The following is a 17,696-nucleotide window of genomic DNA, read 5'->3' as shown; positions in this document are numbered from 1 at the left end:
ATGGAAAAAAAAACACTGAATTAGCTATTCATGAGAAATGGAAATACAACTTATTTTATCTTGTGCTCTCCCTTTGTCCATAGAGATTGCTGCCTCAAAGTTTATCTCTGAATAGAGTATGGCCCTTGGGTTTTAGAGAGTATCCCTCTAGACTGCAAGAGTACAGGAAATGCGACTGCTACTTTTGCTCTACCTTACTCTCACAAATGCTTAGTACAGTGCTCTGCACATAGTAAGCGCTCAATAAATGCCATTGATTGAGTGATTGCTTTGTCTGGGTAGTGAATATAATCTGTTTACCCCTAATTATATTTGAAAGCAAAATTGCTGCCACAAGGGCCACCTGCCTGTACGGGGGTTGGGGTGAGGAGAAGTGTGTGTGTGTGTGTGTGTGTGTGTGTGTGTGTGTAGGGGTGGGGGAGGGAGAACCCTCCTTCCCCATGCATCACATGTTCTAGATTATAAAAATAGTTGTATTATTTAGACCTTACCTCAGTTACTTAATATACACATTTTTAGAACTGAGAGAAATGTTTTTGTTTTTGAGCTCAAGTTGTCTCGGGGCAACACAACCTTTTAAGTATGCTACAGTGGAAATCATTTGAGGGTGCTGTGTTATTTTTCCAAAATGGTGCTGGCAGCATGTCTGGGTTTTAAAATGATAGGGGCGTAATCTTGAAAACGAGCATTAACTTTGGAATACAGTTAAAACAGAGACACGTGTCTTGGTCACATAGTCTCACGTTTCAATGAAAATATACTTATGGAATATTTTTCCATGGCAGAATAATTTTACATTACTACTAAATAAAAATTTTAGAAACTGTTTATCATTTATGGGGCATGTATAGAGTGTACTAATCAAGACTTGCCAGTTATCCAGTTGTCAAAGAAGAGCCACAGATTTTGACAAGATTAAAAGTAAATACAGAATTTAAAATTGCAAGTTACTCAGTTTCTGAAGAAGACAATTTTACCCAAAGAGTCTCTGTCTGGATTTAATAAACATCCACAACCATTGCATTTCTGAAGTATTTCTTAGCCATTTATATTCTTGTTTTGGAAAGAATTCTAGAGAGGACCAGGGGGAAAATTAGATATTTTAAAATGAACATTTGTGTGTTTGTCTTCTGCAAACATTTTTATCTTCAAAGATAATATAAAATTGTTCCTATAAGAAGCAAATTTGTGGTCACCTGTACAAAAATACCTTTAAAAATATAAGTATGTTTAGGATACAGTCAGATTTTTGAACCTCAGCCCTTGTTTGTGTGAGCACATATTAATGTTATTTTTATGTGCCATTTTCTATATTTTGAAGAATTTAGTTTCCTTATTGTTTGTAATTCCACAGCACATCACAAAACATTTCATTAGAGTCGGGTTATTTATAAAGCATTATTTGTCAGAGAGGATGAAAATATTCAAGTAAACAGGGTATATGGTATAAATAGTCAATCATAGGTTCTATGTCCCATTGCATTTTCTTGCTATAATACCTACAGGGTTATAATTGTCTGTATTTTAAAAAACATGCATAATCAGCTGTTGACTTCAAAGTATCACAACATAGGGTTAAAAATCTTTTCTTCTATTGTTTTGTGGCACAAATAATTATTTAGAGCCCCAGAAACTCAGCTCTTGATGAACAGTATTGATTTATCCATGGACATTTAAACATGGATCTATTTGAGGTTGATAGTATATGAAGAATGATGGATGTAAGTAGTGTCGGCTACGGAGAGTGTAGTGGATGATGGGTGTGGGAAGCAGTATGAGATTTTTGGGTGGGAGGAAAGATTATGAATTAGATAGCAAGAACTTTATAGGAAGAGTAAAGTAAATTAGACTTTTCTTTGACAAACAACACTTCAATTGTTAATGGGCATATCCGGACCATAACGGTTAATAACGTCATACAATTATAATACATTCACATTCTACTCTGGAGACAGCAGCAGCTTTGTTTAATCAAGCATTTACCCTCTGAGGAGAGGAAAGAAATGTTATTCTTTATAAGCATTTATATAATACTCTCATTTACTAGATGCTTCGCAGTTGTAGTCGTACTGACGAAACCAGAGAAGCAGCATGGCCTAGTGGAGAGATCTCGGGCCTGAGAGTCAGAAGGACATTGGTTCTAACCCTGGCTCCGCCACTTATCTGCTGGGTGACCTTGGGCAGGTCACTTAACATTTCCGGGCCTCAGATCCCTCATCTGTAAAATGGAGATTCATTCATTCATTCAGTCATCTTTATTGAGTGTTTATTGTGAGCAGAGCACTATACTAAGCACTCGGGAAAGTACAATACAGCAATAAAGAGAGACAGTCCCTGCCCATTCATTCATTTAGTCATATTTATTGAATGCTTACTGTGTGTAGGTCACTGTACTAAGCGTTTGGAAAGTACAATTTGGCAACAGAGACAGTTCCTGCCCAACAGTGGGCTCACAGTTTAGAGGGGGAGGATTAAGACTGTGAGCCCCATGTGGGACATGGACTGTGTTCAAACTGATTAGCTTGTGTCTAGTACTATGTGCCAGGCTTAGTACAGTGCCTGACAGATAGTAATCTCTTACCATTACAAAAAAAAAGCTGCATACTAGTTATGTCACCATTTTACTGATTTCTGTTTATAGCTTCTCTCTCCCCTTTCCCTTCTCAGTGGAACAAAGGTATTACTGATTGCTTACTATGTGCAGAGCACTGTACTAAGTGCTTGGGAGAATACAACGGAATTAGCAGGCACATTTCCCTGTCCATAGCAGATTTACAGTATAGAGAGACAATCTCCTTTTCTTGCCATCCCCCATCCCAGCTGAACCTACTTTAAAATCCCTCCAACTATAAATTTGAGTAGCAGAAATATCCCATATGAACCCAAATAAATTTGCCCTGCCCTTGCTTCCTGAGCCCCTAAACATTTTTCCGGAACCATCTTTGCCATTCTGCTCTCCCTGGCTGTTTTGAAAGCCCCGAGCTCTCAGATTCCATTCTTTTCTGTCCAGGTTTTTATATGTTATATATTACTTATTCATATTAATGTCTGTATCCCCTCAGACTGTCCATGTCTTTATATAATATGAATTAGTTACTCATATTAATGTTTGTCTTCCCCTCAGACTCTAAGCTCCTCATGGGCAGGGAATGTGTATGCTAATTCTGTTGTACTCTCTCAGCTTAGTACAGTGCTGTGTACATAGTAAAGGCTCAATAAATACCATTGATTGACTGATTTTCTCTTCCCCACCCCCGATTCCTCTTTCCCCACTGCTCTTCCTCCTCCTTTCCCCTTCTCTGGCCTGTCAGGTGGCCCATCCAGCAAATCAATATTCAGAATATTCAGGGATGACAGAGAAAAAACTCCTGTTTTGTGTGTGTGTGACACAGAGAGAGAGAGAGAGAGAGAGAGAGAGAATAGAGGAGGAAGAGAGAGAATGGGGAGGCAGGGAGGGAGAGAGAAAGAATGGGAGAGAGTGAGAGAATAAGCAAGGGAGAGAGATAGAGAGAGGGAGAGAATAGGAGAGAGGAAGAGAGAGAATAGGGGAGAGGAAGAGAAATGAAAGTGGGTGTATGTATTATACACAAATTATATTAGTGTAAGAGCATGGCATTTTGGAAACCGCTAATGGATTACCCCCAGTAAATGCCACTGGCACTACATCTAAATGGAGGCCTCTCTAAATCCCCGATGAACAATCCATCGATGGTATTCATTGAGCACTCACTGTGGGCAGAGCACTCTACTAAGCTGTTGGGAAAGTACAGTATGATAGAGTAGGTCGATTTGATGCCTGCCCATAGCACCGTGATTTATCAGGGAACTGGAAGGCGTTGGTGGGAACTGCGTTACGGGAAACCTCAGAGTGGAAGAAACAATATGGAGAGTCCCCTTAGCCACTGTCTTGGACCTGAGGGCATAAAGAATTTCCTTTTATGGAGTCCACTACTCTGGTTCATCTACCTCTCTTCCCAAAGATTAATTGTTCAACTTACTGTCCTGTTGAAGCTAGCCTACTTTCAGCAAAAAACCTTTATATTTCAGGCCAGAACTAATTCAGCGGAGGCATGTCCTGGAGGTCTTCTCCCCTGGGAAAAAATAACTCAGTCAATCAATGGCATTTATTAAGCACTTACTATGTGCAGACCACTGTTCTTAGTGGGGAGTATAGTGCAATAGCATTGGTGGACACAATCCCTGCCCTCAAGGAGCTTGCAGTCTAGATCTCTTGCCAAGGAGAGCATCTCTGGAGGCTCAGGAGCATCACCAGACCCACCAGGAGAAAAATGTTAAGTTAGTCAATAAATGGTGTTCGTTGAGCGCTTACTCTGTGCAGAGCACTGTATTAAGCTCTTGGTAGAATACAATACAGCAGAATTAGTAGACACATTCCCTGTATTTAGTATGGACAGTTAACACTGAGAGAGACTCATCAAACCAAATCTTGAAATTATACCATTTATTTTTTTCCTTCTTTCTCCTCCCCCATTTTGCTTCTGCCATCTTAATTTTCCTAATGGAAAATCTTATTTAAAGCCTTGGTGCTTTTGAGATGGACAGCTTTCTCTTCTCTCCCCTCCAAAATATGGGAAAAGTGTCACTAAAAAAGCTTTGTTCCAGGAAGTAAACAAGGTTACTCCCCGAGCATTGTTTTTAAGGTCAAATAGAAGGAGGTAGTTAAGGAAGGAAATCTCATGTGTACTTTTATTTAATGCAATGATGTGTCTTCAGCTTTGTCAACTATAGTCCTGGTGACATTTTGTTCTTTCAGATCAGAAAATCTGCCTCCCATTCTAGCGAAAGACCAAAGGACAGCTTATTTGATCAAGCACTTGTCTCTTAAGTGTTTAATTTCTTTTGAACAAGAGTAGAGGCCCGGGTTAGCTATTAAGCTTGTGTATTTAATAAGAATCATTTTAATTTATAATGAAATGTGAAAATGAGCATACTCCTTTCGAGAGCCAAAAGAGTATAATTTCTATCAAATTTGAGGTACTGATTAAAATGCACGAGCATTTTTATTTTTGGGTGTGCTTATCCAGAGTGGGTTTCTGAAAGTCGAAGCAAGAAATAACCTTAGCTTTCTGTGGCTAGCACAGTAGTAAACATCTTTCTAAATATATAAAATATAGATAAAAGGAACATTTGCTTTGCCTCACGAAATATTTTAATTCGACTTGGAACGCAAAATCAATCAATCAGGCAATTACTGAGCACTTACTGTTTGCAGAGCACTGTACTAGGTGCTTGGAAAAGTGCAGTGTAACAGAGTCGGTAGACACGTTCCCTGCCCACGACGAGCTTGCCATGTAGAATAGAGTTAGCGTATACTAATTTTATGACTGCCATTATGAAGAATACTAACACACAGTGCCCTTTGGAATCGAAGATTACTGTGACATTTTAGCCATGTGTGAATGGCTGACCAGCCAACCGTATCACTTAAGTTTGTCCCTTACTGTGCTGAAATTTCTACTACCCACTGTGTTTAGCACCATTTATAATTCTGTCCCATGGTTTTCCAGGCTTATCAAAGCCACTTCCCTAAGCGAGTCATCCCCGTTCCTGATCATAGCATGCTTGGCTGGTCTGGGGAAGCAGCGTGGCTCAGTGGAAAGAGCCTGGGCTTCGGAGTCAGAGGTCATGAGTTCGACTCCCGGCTCTGCCACTTGTCAGCTGGGTGACTTTGGGCAAGTCACTTAACTTCTCTGTGCCTATCTACCCCAGTGCTTAGAACAGTGCTTTGCACATAGTAAGCGCTTAACAAATACCAACATTATTATTATTACTCTTATGGTCTTCCACCTATCCATAAACTCCATCACACTGCCAGAGTTTTATTTCATTGTACAGTTCCATAAGGTGTTTTTTCACTGTGCATATTGACTAGAACACTGCTGGGAAAATCAGGGGTGATCCCCGGACAGCAGGTGCCTGTTGTGGTCAAGTGCTATGGGATGTTGGAAAAAGCAGTTATGCTCCATAGTAATAATAATAATAATAGTACTTGTTAAGCACTTACTATGTGCCAATCACTGTTCTAAGCCCTGGGGATGATATGAGATAATGAGGTTGGTCACAGCCCCGTCCCACATGGGGCTCATACTCATCCCCATTTTACAGATGAGATGACTGAGGCACCGAGAAGTGAAGTGATTTGCCCAAGGTCACACAACAGACATGGGGCAGAACCGGGATTAGAATTCAGGCCCTTCTGACTCCTAGGCCCATGCTCTGCCTGCCGGTCAAGGCACGAATACTCCACTGCAAGTTTTCTGTGGACAGAGTTCAAGAACACAATCACTGTGGTATAGGAGAGATGACTGAGTTGTTAAAATGTTTCTTCAGTTCTCCTTTTTATGGTGTCCCTTCCCCTCAGCTTTTGCATGCACTGCTTCAATCGTTGTTTCAGTGCTGGTAGATTGACTGCATTCCAAGGTTGGATTATTAATGATTAGTTTAATTAGAGTGTTTTTAAAACACTTATTAAAGTCAAGAACTGTCCTAAATCCTGGGGTATATACAACATAATCAAGTTGGACTCAGTCCCTGTGACACATGGGGCTCACAGTGCCCCCACCTACCTCACCTTGCTATTCTCCTCCTACAGCCCAGCCTGCCCACTTGGCTTCTCTAATGCCAACCTTCTCACTGTACCTCGATTTTATCTATCTCTCTGATGCCCGCATCCTGCCTTTGGCCTGGAAAGCCCTAATATCGCCAAGATCCACCCTTTCCTCTCCATCCAAACGGCTATCTTACTGTTACAGGCTCTCATAATATCCCGGCTGGATTATTGTGTCAGCCTTCTCTCTGATCTCCCTTTCTCCTGTCTCTCCCTGCTCTAGGCTATTCTTCATTCCGCTGCCCGGCTCATCTTCCTGCAGAAATACTCTGGGCATGTCACTCCCCTTCTTAAAAACCTCCAGTGGTTGCCTACCAACCTCCGCACAAAACAAAACCTTCTCACTCTAGGCTTCAAGGCTCTCCATCATCTTGCCCTCTCCTACCTCTCCTCCCTTCTCTCTTTCTACTGCCCACCCCGCACGCTCCGCTCCTCTGCCGCCCACCTCCTAACCGTCCCCCGTTCTTGCCTATCCCGCTGTCTACCCCTCGGCCATCTCCTCCCACTGTCCTGGAATGCCCTCCCTCCTCACCTCCGCCAAACTAACTCTCTTGCCCTCTTCAAAGCCCTACTGAGAGCTCACCTCCTCCAAGAGGCCTTCCCAGACTGAGCTTCCCCTTTTCCCTCTGCTCCCTCTGCTGCCTCTCTGTCCCCCCCTTCACCTCCCCTCAGCTAAGCCCCTTTCCCCCACTTTCCCTCTGCTCCTCCCCCTCTCCCTTCCCCTCAACACTGTGCTCGTCTGCTCATTTGTATATATTTTTATTACCCTATTTATTCTGTTAATGAGATGTACCTCCCCTTGATTCTATTTATTGCTATTATTTTTGTCGGTCTGTCTCCCCCGATTAGACTGTAAGCCCGTCACTGGGCAGGGATTGTCTCTACATGTTGCCAGATTGTTCATTCCAAGCGCTTAGTATAGTGCTCTGCACGTAGGCACTCAATAAATACTTTTGAATGAATATCCAATAGACAATAACTCTCCCTGCCTTCAAAGCCTTATTGAAGGCATATCTCATCCTAGAGGCCTTTCCTGAGTAAGCCCTCCTTTCCTCTTCTCCTACTTCCTCTGCCTCTCCCCGACTTGATCCCTTTATTTATCTCCCACCCTTATCCCCAAAGCACTTAAAAACTGTCATTATGTTAATGTCTGTCTCCCCCTCTATAGAATTTGTGTGCTTTGCACCCAGTAAGCACTCAGTAAATAAGTTGAATGAATGAAAAGCCTGTAAGCTCATTATGGGCAAGGAATATGTCTCTCTATTGTTATACTGTACTCTCCCAAGTTCTTAGTACAGTGCTCTGCACATAGTAAGAGCTCAGTAAATACGATTTACTAAGTAGAGGGGAGTAGGATTTAACCTCCATCTTACCAATGAGGAAACTAAAGCCCAGAGAAGCTGGGACTTGCTCAAGGTCACACAGCAGTCTAGTGGCAGAGCTGGGATTCGAACCCAGGCCCGTGCTTAACACTAGAGTATGTATCTGGTTTTGCCATTTGATGTAAAGCATTGTACGGCACCTGAGTGCTGCTGGTGGAATTGCTCTCCAATTCCAGATATTTCAGGTTAGAGAAGTTTGGATCCTGCAGTTGTTTTATAGACATTCAATTAGAGCTGAATTGTCCACCTTGTGTTCCAGTTTTCCCAAGAAAATACTGGTGTACCCCATGAAGCAACCACATGTGCCTCAAAATACTAATGATTGATTAATTGATTATCCCTGAATCAAAGATTTTTGATGGTGCTCATATGTACATTTGTAGGGTTTCCAGACACCAAAAATTGTATTCTAACACCTCATTATGCTCTCAAGAGGGGTTATACAGGAGAAGTAGAACCAAATTTGACTTATTACAAAATTCTTTTTGATGAAAAAAGGATTATCTAAGGCTCTCTCAGTTCTGGGCCTTTGACCCTATCAGTAGTTCTGGGCATCATCAAATTTACTTAAACTTGACTGTTCTGATAACGGTCTCAGAATCCTCCGGCCACCTAGTGACTGTGTGGTGATCACATTAGAATTAAAGGGCATATCCTCCAAATTATCATGAAGTATCTTTAGAATTTTGATAAGCACCCTTCAGTTATATTTATGGTATTTGTTAAACTCTTTTTATGTGCTAGACCAGTGCCTAGCTGGCGTAGAGACAAGCCAATTAGGGTGCACACAGTCCCTCTCTCATATGAAGCTCACAGTCTTAATCCCCATGAGGTAACTGAGGCACAGAGAAGTTAAGTGATTTACCAATTGTCATACAGTGGACAAGTGGCAGAGTTGATATTAGAATCCATCTCCTCTGATTCCCAGGCACATGCTTTTTTCAGTATTCCATAGTGCTTCTCACACCACTTCAATTACCAAATGGCCTCCATACCATTGTGAGGTAGCTTTAGAATCTCCATATAATTCTCTTAATAATAATAATAGTGATATTTGTTGAGCGCTTACTATATGCCGAGTTCTGCACTAAGCACTGGGGTGGATACAAGCAAATCAGGTTGGACACAGTCCCTGTCCCATTTGTTCTGTGGAGATGGAAGATTTTGTGTTTGGTATTGATTGGCTTTTGATTAATATTAATAGCCCGGTCCGCACTTCCCACTCTCGATGATCAGGTCCCCGCTCTCAATTCCACCCTCTCTACTCATCTCGACTCTCTCGCCCCCCTTTCCCTCCGCCGCTCGCGCTCCACTAACCCACAGCCCTGGATCACCTCCTCTGTCCGCCTCCTACGCTCCTATGCTCGAGCTGCCGAGCGCTGCTGGCAAAAGTCCAAGCACCAAGCCGACCTCACACACTTCAAATTTATCCTTTCCTGCCTTAACTCTGCCCTCTCCTCTGCCAGGCAAAACTTCTTCTCCTCCCTCATCGACACCCATGCCCATCATCCCCGCCGATTGTTCCGGACCTTTAACTCTCTCCTTAGGCCCCCTGTTCCTCCCCCTCCCCCATCTCTCACCCCCAATGATCTGGCCACCTATTTCCTCACGAAAATCAACACAATCAGGTCTGAGCTCCCCAAAGTCACCCCTCCACCTCTCCCCTCCCCGCCACCAACCCTCTCCCCTACTTTCCCATCCTTCCCTGCAGTATCTACTCAGAGGAGATCTCCTCCCTCCTCGCAAGTGCCACCCCCTCCACCTGCGCCTCAGACCCCATTCCCTCTCACCTTATTAAAACCATCGCCCCTGCCCTCTTCCCTTCCTTAACTTCTATTTTTAACCACTCAATCTCCAATGGCTCCTTCCCCGCTGCCTTCAAACATGCCCACGTCTCCCCCATCCTAAAAAAAACCCGCCCTTGACCCCACTTCCCCCTCCAGTTATCGCCCTATCTCCCTACTACCCTTCCTTTCCAAAATCCTAGAACGAGTCGTCTACAATCGATGCCTAGAATTCCTTAACTCCCATTCTCTCCTAGACCCCCTCCAATCTGGCTTCCGTCCCCTCCACTCTACCGAGACTGCTCTCTCTAAAGTCACCCATGACCTCCTTCTTGCCAAATCCAATGGCTCCTACTCCATTCTAATCCTCCTTGACCTCTCTGCTGCCTTTGACACTGTCGACCATCCCCTCCTCCTCCATACCTTATCTCACCTTGGCTTCACGGACTCCGTCCTCTCCCGGTTCTCCTCTTACCTCTCTGGCCGGTCATTCTCGGTCTCCTTCGCTGGCGCCTCCTCCCCCTCCCATCCTTTAACTGTTGGAGTTCCTCAAGGGTCAGTTCTTGGCCCTCTTCTGTTCTCCATTTACACTCACTCCCTCGGTGAACTCATTCGCTCTCACGGCTTTGACTACCATCTCTATGCAGATGACACGCAGATCTACATCTCTGCCCCGTCCTCTCCCCCTCCCTTCAGGCTCGCATCTCCTCCTGCCTCCAGGATGTCTCCACCTGGTTGTCGGCCGCCACCTAAAACTCAACATGAGCAAGACTGAGCTCCTCATCTTCCCTCCCAAACCCGGTCCTCTCCCAGACTTCCCTATCACCGTGGATGGCACGACCATCCTTCCCATCTCTCAGGCCCGCAATCTCGGTGTCATCCTTGACTCGTCTCTCTCGTTCACCCCACGCATCCTATCCATTACCGAGATCTGCTGGTTTCACCTTTACAATATCGCCAAGATCCATCCTTTCCTCTCCACCCAAACGGCTACCTTACTGCTACGGGCTCTCGTTATATCCCGGCTAGACTACTGTGTCAGCCTTCTCTCTGACCTCCCTTCCTCCTCTCTCGCCCCGCTCCAGTCTACTCTTCACTCCGCTGCCCGGCTCATCTTCCTGCAGAAATGATCTGGGCATGTCACTCCCCTTCTTAAACACCTCCAGTGGTTGCCTATCGACCTCCGCTCCAAACAAAAACTCCTCACTCTAGGCTTCGAGGCTCTCCATCACCTTGCCCCTTCCTACCTCTCCTCCCTTCTCTCTTTCTACCGCCCACCCCGCACGCTCCGCTTCTCTGCCGCCCACCTCCTCACCGTCCCTCGGTCTCGCCCGTCCCGCCGTCGACCCCTGGGCCACGTCCTCCCGCGGTCCTGGAACGCCCTCCCTCCTCACCTCCGCCAAACTGATTCTCTTCCCCTCTTCAAAACCCTACTTAAAACTCACCTCCTCCAAGAGGCCTTCCCAGACTGAGCTCCCCTTCTCCCTCTACTCCCTCTACCACCCCCCTTCACCTCTCCGCAGCTAAACCCTCTTTTCCCCCTTTCCCTCTGCTCCTCCCCCTCTCCCTTCCCATCCCCTCGGCACTGTACTTGTCCGCTCAACTGTATATATTTCCATTACCCTATTTTTTCTTAATGAAATGTACATCGCCTTGATTCTATTTAGTTGCCATTGTTTTTACGAGATGTTCTTCCCCTTGACTCTATTTTCTGCCATTGTTCTCGTCTGTCCGTCTCCCCCGATTAGACTGTAAGCCCCTCAAACGGCAGGGACTGTCTCTATCTGTTGCCGACTTGTTCATTCCAAGAGCTTAGTACAGTGCTCTGCACATAGTAAGCGCTCAATAAATACTATTGAATGAATGATTGAATGAATGTGCTTTCCCCTTCTTGCTGCACATAATTTTGAGATTTCACTGGACCTCTTCCCAACCACTGTGATCTAAAGAAATGGCAACCCTATTATGAGTAAAGTAATATGTACATAATGAGGAAAGATTATTACTAAAAATGAAGCAACTCATATAGTTCATTTATATTCAGGAATCCAGACTGGGGTGTGATTAATTTGAAGTATACTAGCAATCTTTAGCGCACAAATGTCTTTGAAGAGTGCACGAATTGGAAATGCTCTCTGCTACAGAACTCCAGAAATATGAAACCATTAAAATCTTAGTTCCATTGTCAGAATCTCCCTAGAACAGGTGAGGCAGAAACTTGTTAATGCAAATACATGGAATTTCCTGTATATATTGCATGCAAAAATAGACTTGCGGATTTTAATTTGGCAGTGAAGAGAGGCTCACATCTTCCTCTATGCCAGCTATCTTGAACCTTACAAGGTAGAAAGCTCAAAATAATTTTAACCTCCACCATTATTCATTCTTCATTCAGTCAAATAATTTTGCTGACTTTTTGACACCTTCACCCCTTCCTTTTGCTGTGTTCCCCTACAGTCTAATTCTAGTCATTTATTTGCCTGTGATAGCACAACCTACACTGTCCCTGCTGCCATATCACCATGATCACCGGTTTGCATGACCTTGGAGCGGTAGGGAAGGGTTTTGCAGCATCTGAAACTTTCCCAGCACCTCCCGTTTCTCTGAACATGCTACACAAGAAAGCATTCTCTACGTCAATCAATCCAGTCAATCATTAAAAATTGTGGTATTCGTTTAGCACTTACTATGTGCAAGGCACTGTACTAAGCATCGGATGAATGCAAGCAAATCAGATTGGACACAGTCCCTGTCCCACTTGGGGCTCACATGCTTAATCCCCATTTTACAGATGAGGTAACTGAGGTTCAGAGGAGTGAAGTGACTTGACCAAGGTCACACAACAGACAAGTATCAGATTATATGAATTATTCAATATTTATTTTTATTAATGTTTGTCTACTTCCTAGACTGTAAGCTTATTGTGGATATTGTACTCTCTGAAGTGCTTAGTACAGTGCTCTACCCACAGTAAGTGCTCAATAAAATCACTCAATAAAAATAATTGATTGATATTAAGTGCTTACCGTGTGCAGAACACTGAATTAAGCACTTGGGAGTGTACAACACAATAGAGTTGATAGACATATTCCCTGCCCACAACAAGCATACAGTCTAGAGGGGGAAATGAACATTAGTATAAATTAATTAATGAATTAAACATCTGAAAGGGCAGAGGTCGTACCCATTTCATTTCCCTTTTAAGTAGCTATGGCCATATAATGCATGTCTGGTCTCACCCTTTAAAGGAATAAAAATCATCCTCATCAGTAGCATCAAGGTTTTGTTACATACCCATGTTATGCATGGAACCACAGTAACAATCAGGCCTAATTGTTTTTGGCACCCCCAAAATGTGTCAAATTTTGATTTGCTTCATCACAAAAACATCCATTCGTAATGAGTTTATTTCCCCAATATCCAAAGCATTTATGATTGTGTATGTATGGCAGTAGACAGAAGCAGTGTGTCATAGTGGATAGAGCATTAGCCTAATGGATAGAGCATGAGCCTGGAAGTTAGAAGGTCCTGGGTGACCTTGGGTAGGTCATTTCACTTCTCTGTCCCTCAGTTACCTCTTCTGCAAAATGGGGATTAAGACTGTGAGCCCCATGTGAAACGTGGATTAAATCCAACCTGATTAATTTGTAATCATTCAATTGTATTTATTCAGTGCTTCCTGTGTGCAGAGCACTGTAATAAGTGCTTGGGAGAGTACAATAAAACAGTAAACAGACACATTCCCTATCCACAGCAAGTTTACAGTCTGGAGGCTGGAAGACAGACATTAATATAAAAAAAAAAATTACAGATCTGGGCATAAACGCTGTGGGGCTGAGAGTGGGAAGAACAAATCTATCTCAGTGCTTAGTACTGTGCCTGGCAAAAAGTAAAAACTTAATAAATACAATAAAAACGTGGACACTGAATATAGAAATGCAATGGATGCCTATCCTTGCCCTCTCAGATCTATACTTTTTTCAAATACTCCGGCCTTTTAAGAATGAAGTTTATTTTTTGTTATTTCTTTGTTTCTAGCCTGTTCCATAAGATTCAAAGTAAGGTAGGGAAATGTCAGGCTTGGAATAATTTGCTTTTTCAAAGCTTCTAAATCTCGTCACTTGCAATACAAATATATTTTTTACATTTCATTTAAAAATATTACCAAATCTTCATTGAAAAATGAAACTTTAGTAAACTCTTATATATGAAGATGGTATTTGATACATCATATGATATGCATCAATATTGAGTAACTCATTAGGCATGCATATTAATGCTTAATAAAGTATGCAATTTAAGGGAAAAGCAAGTTCAGCTTCATTTGAAAATTAATGCATGTGCTTTCTACACATATCTCCCAGATCTCTTACTGAGTGTAAGCCTATTGTTTAAAATTCAGAGCAACAATAATAATGATAGTTATAAAGCATTTACTGTCTGCCAAGCATTGTACTAAGCGCTGAGGTATTTAAGATACAAGATAGCAGGTAAGACATAGTCCTTGTCTCATGGGTCTATCAGTCTAAATAGGAGGGAGAACAGGTGTTTAATTTTGATTTTACTGAGGAGGAAAATGAGAAAATTATATATTATAAAATTAGAGTAAAACACTGTATGATTACATAGTTAAAGTTTATCATGGACACTATTCCATGAGCGGTTGTATCTTCACAGCATTCTTTTTTGTCAAAGTTCAATAGCTGAAGATGCAACTTGTAGAACTGGGAGGTAGAGCAGATAAATGCAGAGGCTCAAAGCGCTAAAACCCAGGGCCCCAGGTTTACAGGGGGTTTGGCTAACTAGCAGAATTGAGACTCCTCTCATTCAGTCAGTGGTATTGATTATACCACTTACATATCACTTATTATGAGCAGACCACTGTGTTAAGCGCCTGGGGGGAGTGCAATGCAGACAAGTCCCCTGCCCTAAGGAGCTTACAGCCTAGAGGATTTTACTAATGTAGTCATTATGGAATGGAGGCAGTGTTATTTTTAAAGCAGCTGCCCCAAGGCAACACTTGCCTAGACCCAAATGGGGAGAGGAGCCCATCCTCCCCAGAAGCTCCCCTTCATAACTGTGATATTTGTTTAAGTGCTTACTTTGTGCCAAATACTGTACTAAATGCTGTGGTAGATACAAGATAATCAGGTCCCAAATAGTGCTCACAGCCTAAGTAGAAGGGAGATATTAAATCCCCATTTTACAGTTGAGAAAACTGAGGCACAGAAAGCTAAGCGACTTGCCCAAGATCACCCAGCAGACAAGGGGCAGAGCTGTGAGTAGAACCCAGGTCCTCTGACTCCCAGGCCCATGCTCTTACCACTAGGCAACGTGGCTTCTCTTAAGGTCCTCCCTGCCTCAGACTCCTGTGCCTTCTTCTTAGTTAGTTTGAGGGATGGTGAGGATTGGAAGGGGGTTATGATTACTGTAATATGTGCTAGTCACCTGTACTTAACCACCACTTAAGCTTAGCTCTTAAGATCTCCCCAAGAATCTTGTTGATTCTTTGATTGGGAGAGGTCAATAAACAGATAGTAAATAGAAAGGGGAAACACGTTTGATGGGTAGAAGAGGCAGTTGCCTGCAATGTGGATGTGTTTACTAATGGGGTGTCACTATCATTGGAAGGAGGAGGAGGATTCCCCATCATGCCTCTCCCTTCCACTCCTTTCTCTGCATCCATCTTTGCTTTTGAAAGAAGAAGCCCACAAGGTGAAGAGGTGAGAAGCATGTTTAGGTGAGATTGGTATTTAGGGGGTAGAAACTTGGGGATTGTGCCAAAATCCTCCATTTCAAAGAAAGATATGGATAAATAATGGGTTACTTCTTTTCCCCTTCCTTCCATCCTCTCTTGCAGTCCTCAGCTGTGGAGAATTCCAACACATGCTTTCCAAAACACTGCCCTCACATGCCTGCCCTGTTCTGAGCCTATGCCTTGCCCTTGGACTGCCCGTCTGGGGAGGCCAGTGATCCCCCAGCCTGAGAGAGGAGGCAGAGAATGGGGGATATACTGGATTCCTGAGAGAGGAGGCAGAGAATGGGGGATAGACCATTATCCATCACCGTCCTCTCCCCACACTCTTCTTACACTTTCCCCAGTACCCCAGCTTATGTGGGACAGAAGCAGGGTGATGCATGAGGATACCCTTTGCTTTCTTTCACTCATTCATTCAATCAATTGTATTTAGTGAGCACTTACTGTGTATAGAGCACTGTACTAAGCGCTTGGGAAAATACAACAATAAACAGACACTTTTCCTGCCCACAGTGAGCTTTGTCCTAGTAATAATAATAATAATGGTAATAATAATTCCTTACTGTATGCCAAGAACTGTCCTAAACACTGGAGTAGATACAAGATGATCAGATTGGACATGGTCCCACATGGGGCTTGCAATCAGAAAGGAGGAAGAACAGGTATTGAATCCCCATTTTACAGATGAGGATATTAAGGCACAGAAAAGAACTTGCCCAAGACCATACAGCAGGCAAACTGGGATTAGGATTCAGGTCAGCTGACTCCCAGGTGTGTTCTATTTCAACTAGGCCCTGCTGCTTCTCCTGCCTCCCCCTAAAGGGAGGTACTGGGAAGGGAGGAGGTAAGTACCTTTCCCCCCGACCCAGATGCTTCTCAGTTCCTTATGCCACACTCTTCTCAAACCCTTGAGGATTTATATCCAAAATCCCTACCTTGCCTGCTCCTCCCATTTCCCTTACTCGTGTGAAAGATTTCTCCATCTGCTGAGGTGCATCAAGGGAATGGTAGGGAGGATATGTCTCTCCAATTATATTTCTTTTTGAAGTTTATTACGGCTCTCTTTTCTTAATCAATCAATCAAGCATATTCATTGAGCTATTACTGTGTGCAGAGCACTGTACTGAGCATGTGGGACAGTATAATACAGCAGGGATCCAGGTTATATACTTCAGTGCAGTGGGGCTGATGGTGGGGTGAATAAAAGGTTACAAATCCAAGTGCAAAGGCAGCGTAGAAGGGAGTGGGAGAAGAGGAAATCAGAGCTTCTTTGGGGAAGACCTCTTGGAGATGTGCTTTTAATAAGGTTTTGAAGGTGGGGAATATGAAGGGGGGGCGGGGGAGTTCCAGGCCGGAGGCAAGATCTGAGAGGGGTCGACAGCTAGAAAAAACTGATGTATCATGAGGAGGTTGGCATTAGAGGAGTGAATTAGAGTGGCATTAGAGGCAGGGTTGTATTAGGAAATCAGGGAGGTAAGGTAGGAGGGGGCAAAGTATTTGAGTGTTTTAAAGCCTATGGTAAGGAGTTTCTGTTGGATACAGAGGGGGATGGGGAACCACTGGAGCTTCTTGAGGAGTAGGGAAACATGGACTGAATGGTTTAGTAGAAAAATGATCTGGACAGCAGAGTTAATTGGGAGAGAACAGAGGCAGGGAGCTCAGCAAGGAGGCTGGTAGAGTAATCAAGGCAAAATAGGATAAGTACTGGATTAATGGGGTGGCAGTTTGGATGGAAAAGAAAGGTGGATTTTAACAACTTTGCCAGTTCAGTGTTCCATGAAGAAAGGGAAAAGGAAGGGTAGGAGCAAGCGTAAGAGCGAATGGCTTTCTGAAGGATTATTTGTTAACATTCATTTCAAATTTCTCTCTCACTCCTTTTCTTCTAATCTGCCAATCTTGAGTTTTCCTAGTAGCTGAATTACAAAAATACATTCTGATATCAAAAGGCATGCATTATTTTATCTTTTAAAACATAATGGTATGCATTGTTTCATACATTTTGGTAGTAAGTGAAACCTGGTGTTCAATTTTATGGCCATGTCAAATTTGTGTGTGTATATGCGTACATTTCTCCTTTGTGTCTGGAAACTACACCACTGCCTATGAAATTCACCTATCGGTGAATATGCAAGCCAGTTTCCACC

General features: G+C 43.2%; 1 protein-coding gene across 3 annotated transcripts in view; it reads left to right on the top strand.

Moving 5' to 3' along the window:
- NCK2 (NCK adaptor protein 2) overlaps nucleotides 1-17,696 on the top strand; it is a 155,976-nt gene that overhangs the window by 77,191 nt on the left and 61,089 nt on the right. The window contains exon 1 of one of the 3 annotated variants that reach the window (XM_029058098.2): nucleotides 16,538-16,559. The exons of the other annotated variants lie outside the window; for them this stretch is intronic. The gene's annotated coding sequence lies outside the window, so the exon portion shown is untranslated. Of the gene's footprint in view, nucleotides 1-16,537; nucleotides 16,560-17,696 lie in introns of those variants that run through there. 3 annotated transcript variants of the gene reach the window in all.

The sequence above is a fragment of the Ornithorhynchus anatinus genome, chromosome 2, assembly GCF_004115215.2.
Source record: "Ornithorhynchus anatinus isolate Pmale09 chromosome 2, mOrnAna1.pri.v4, whole genome shotgun sequence".
NCBI classification, from domain to species: domain Eukaryota; kingdom Metazoa; phylum Chordata; class Mammalia; order Monotremata; family Ornithorhynchidae; genus Ornithorhynchus; species Ornithorhynchus anatinus.
This window is presented reverse-complemented; position numbering and strand designations above follow the sequence as displayed.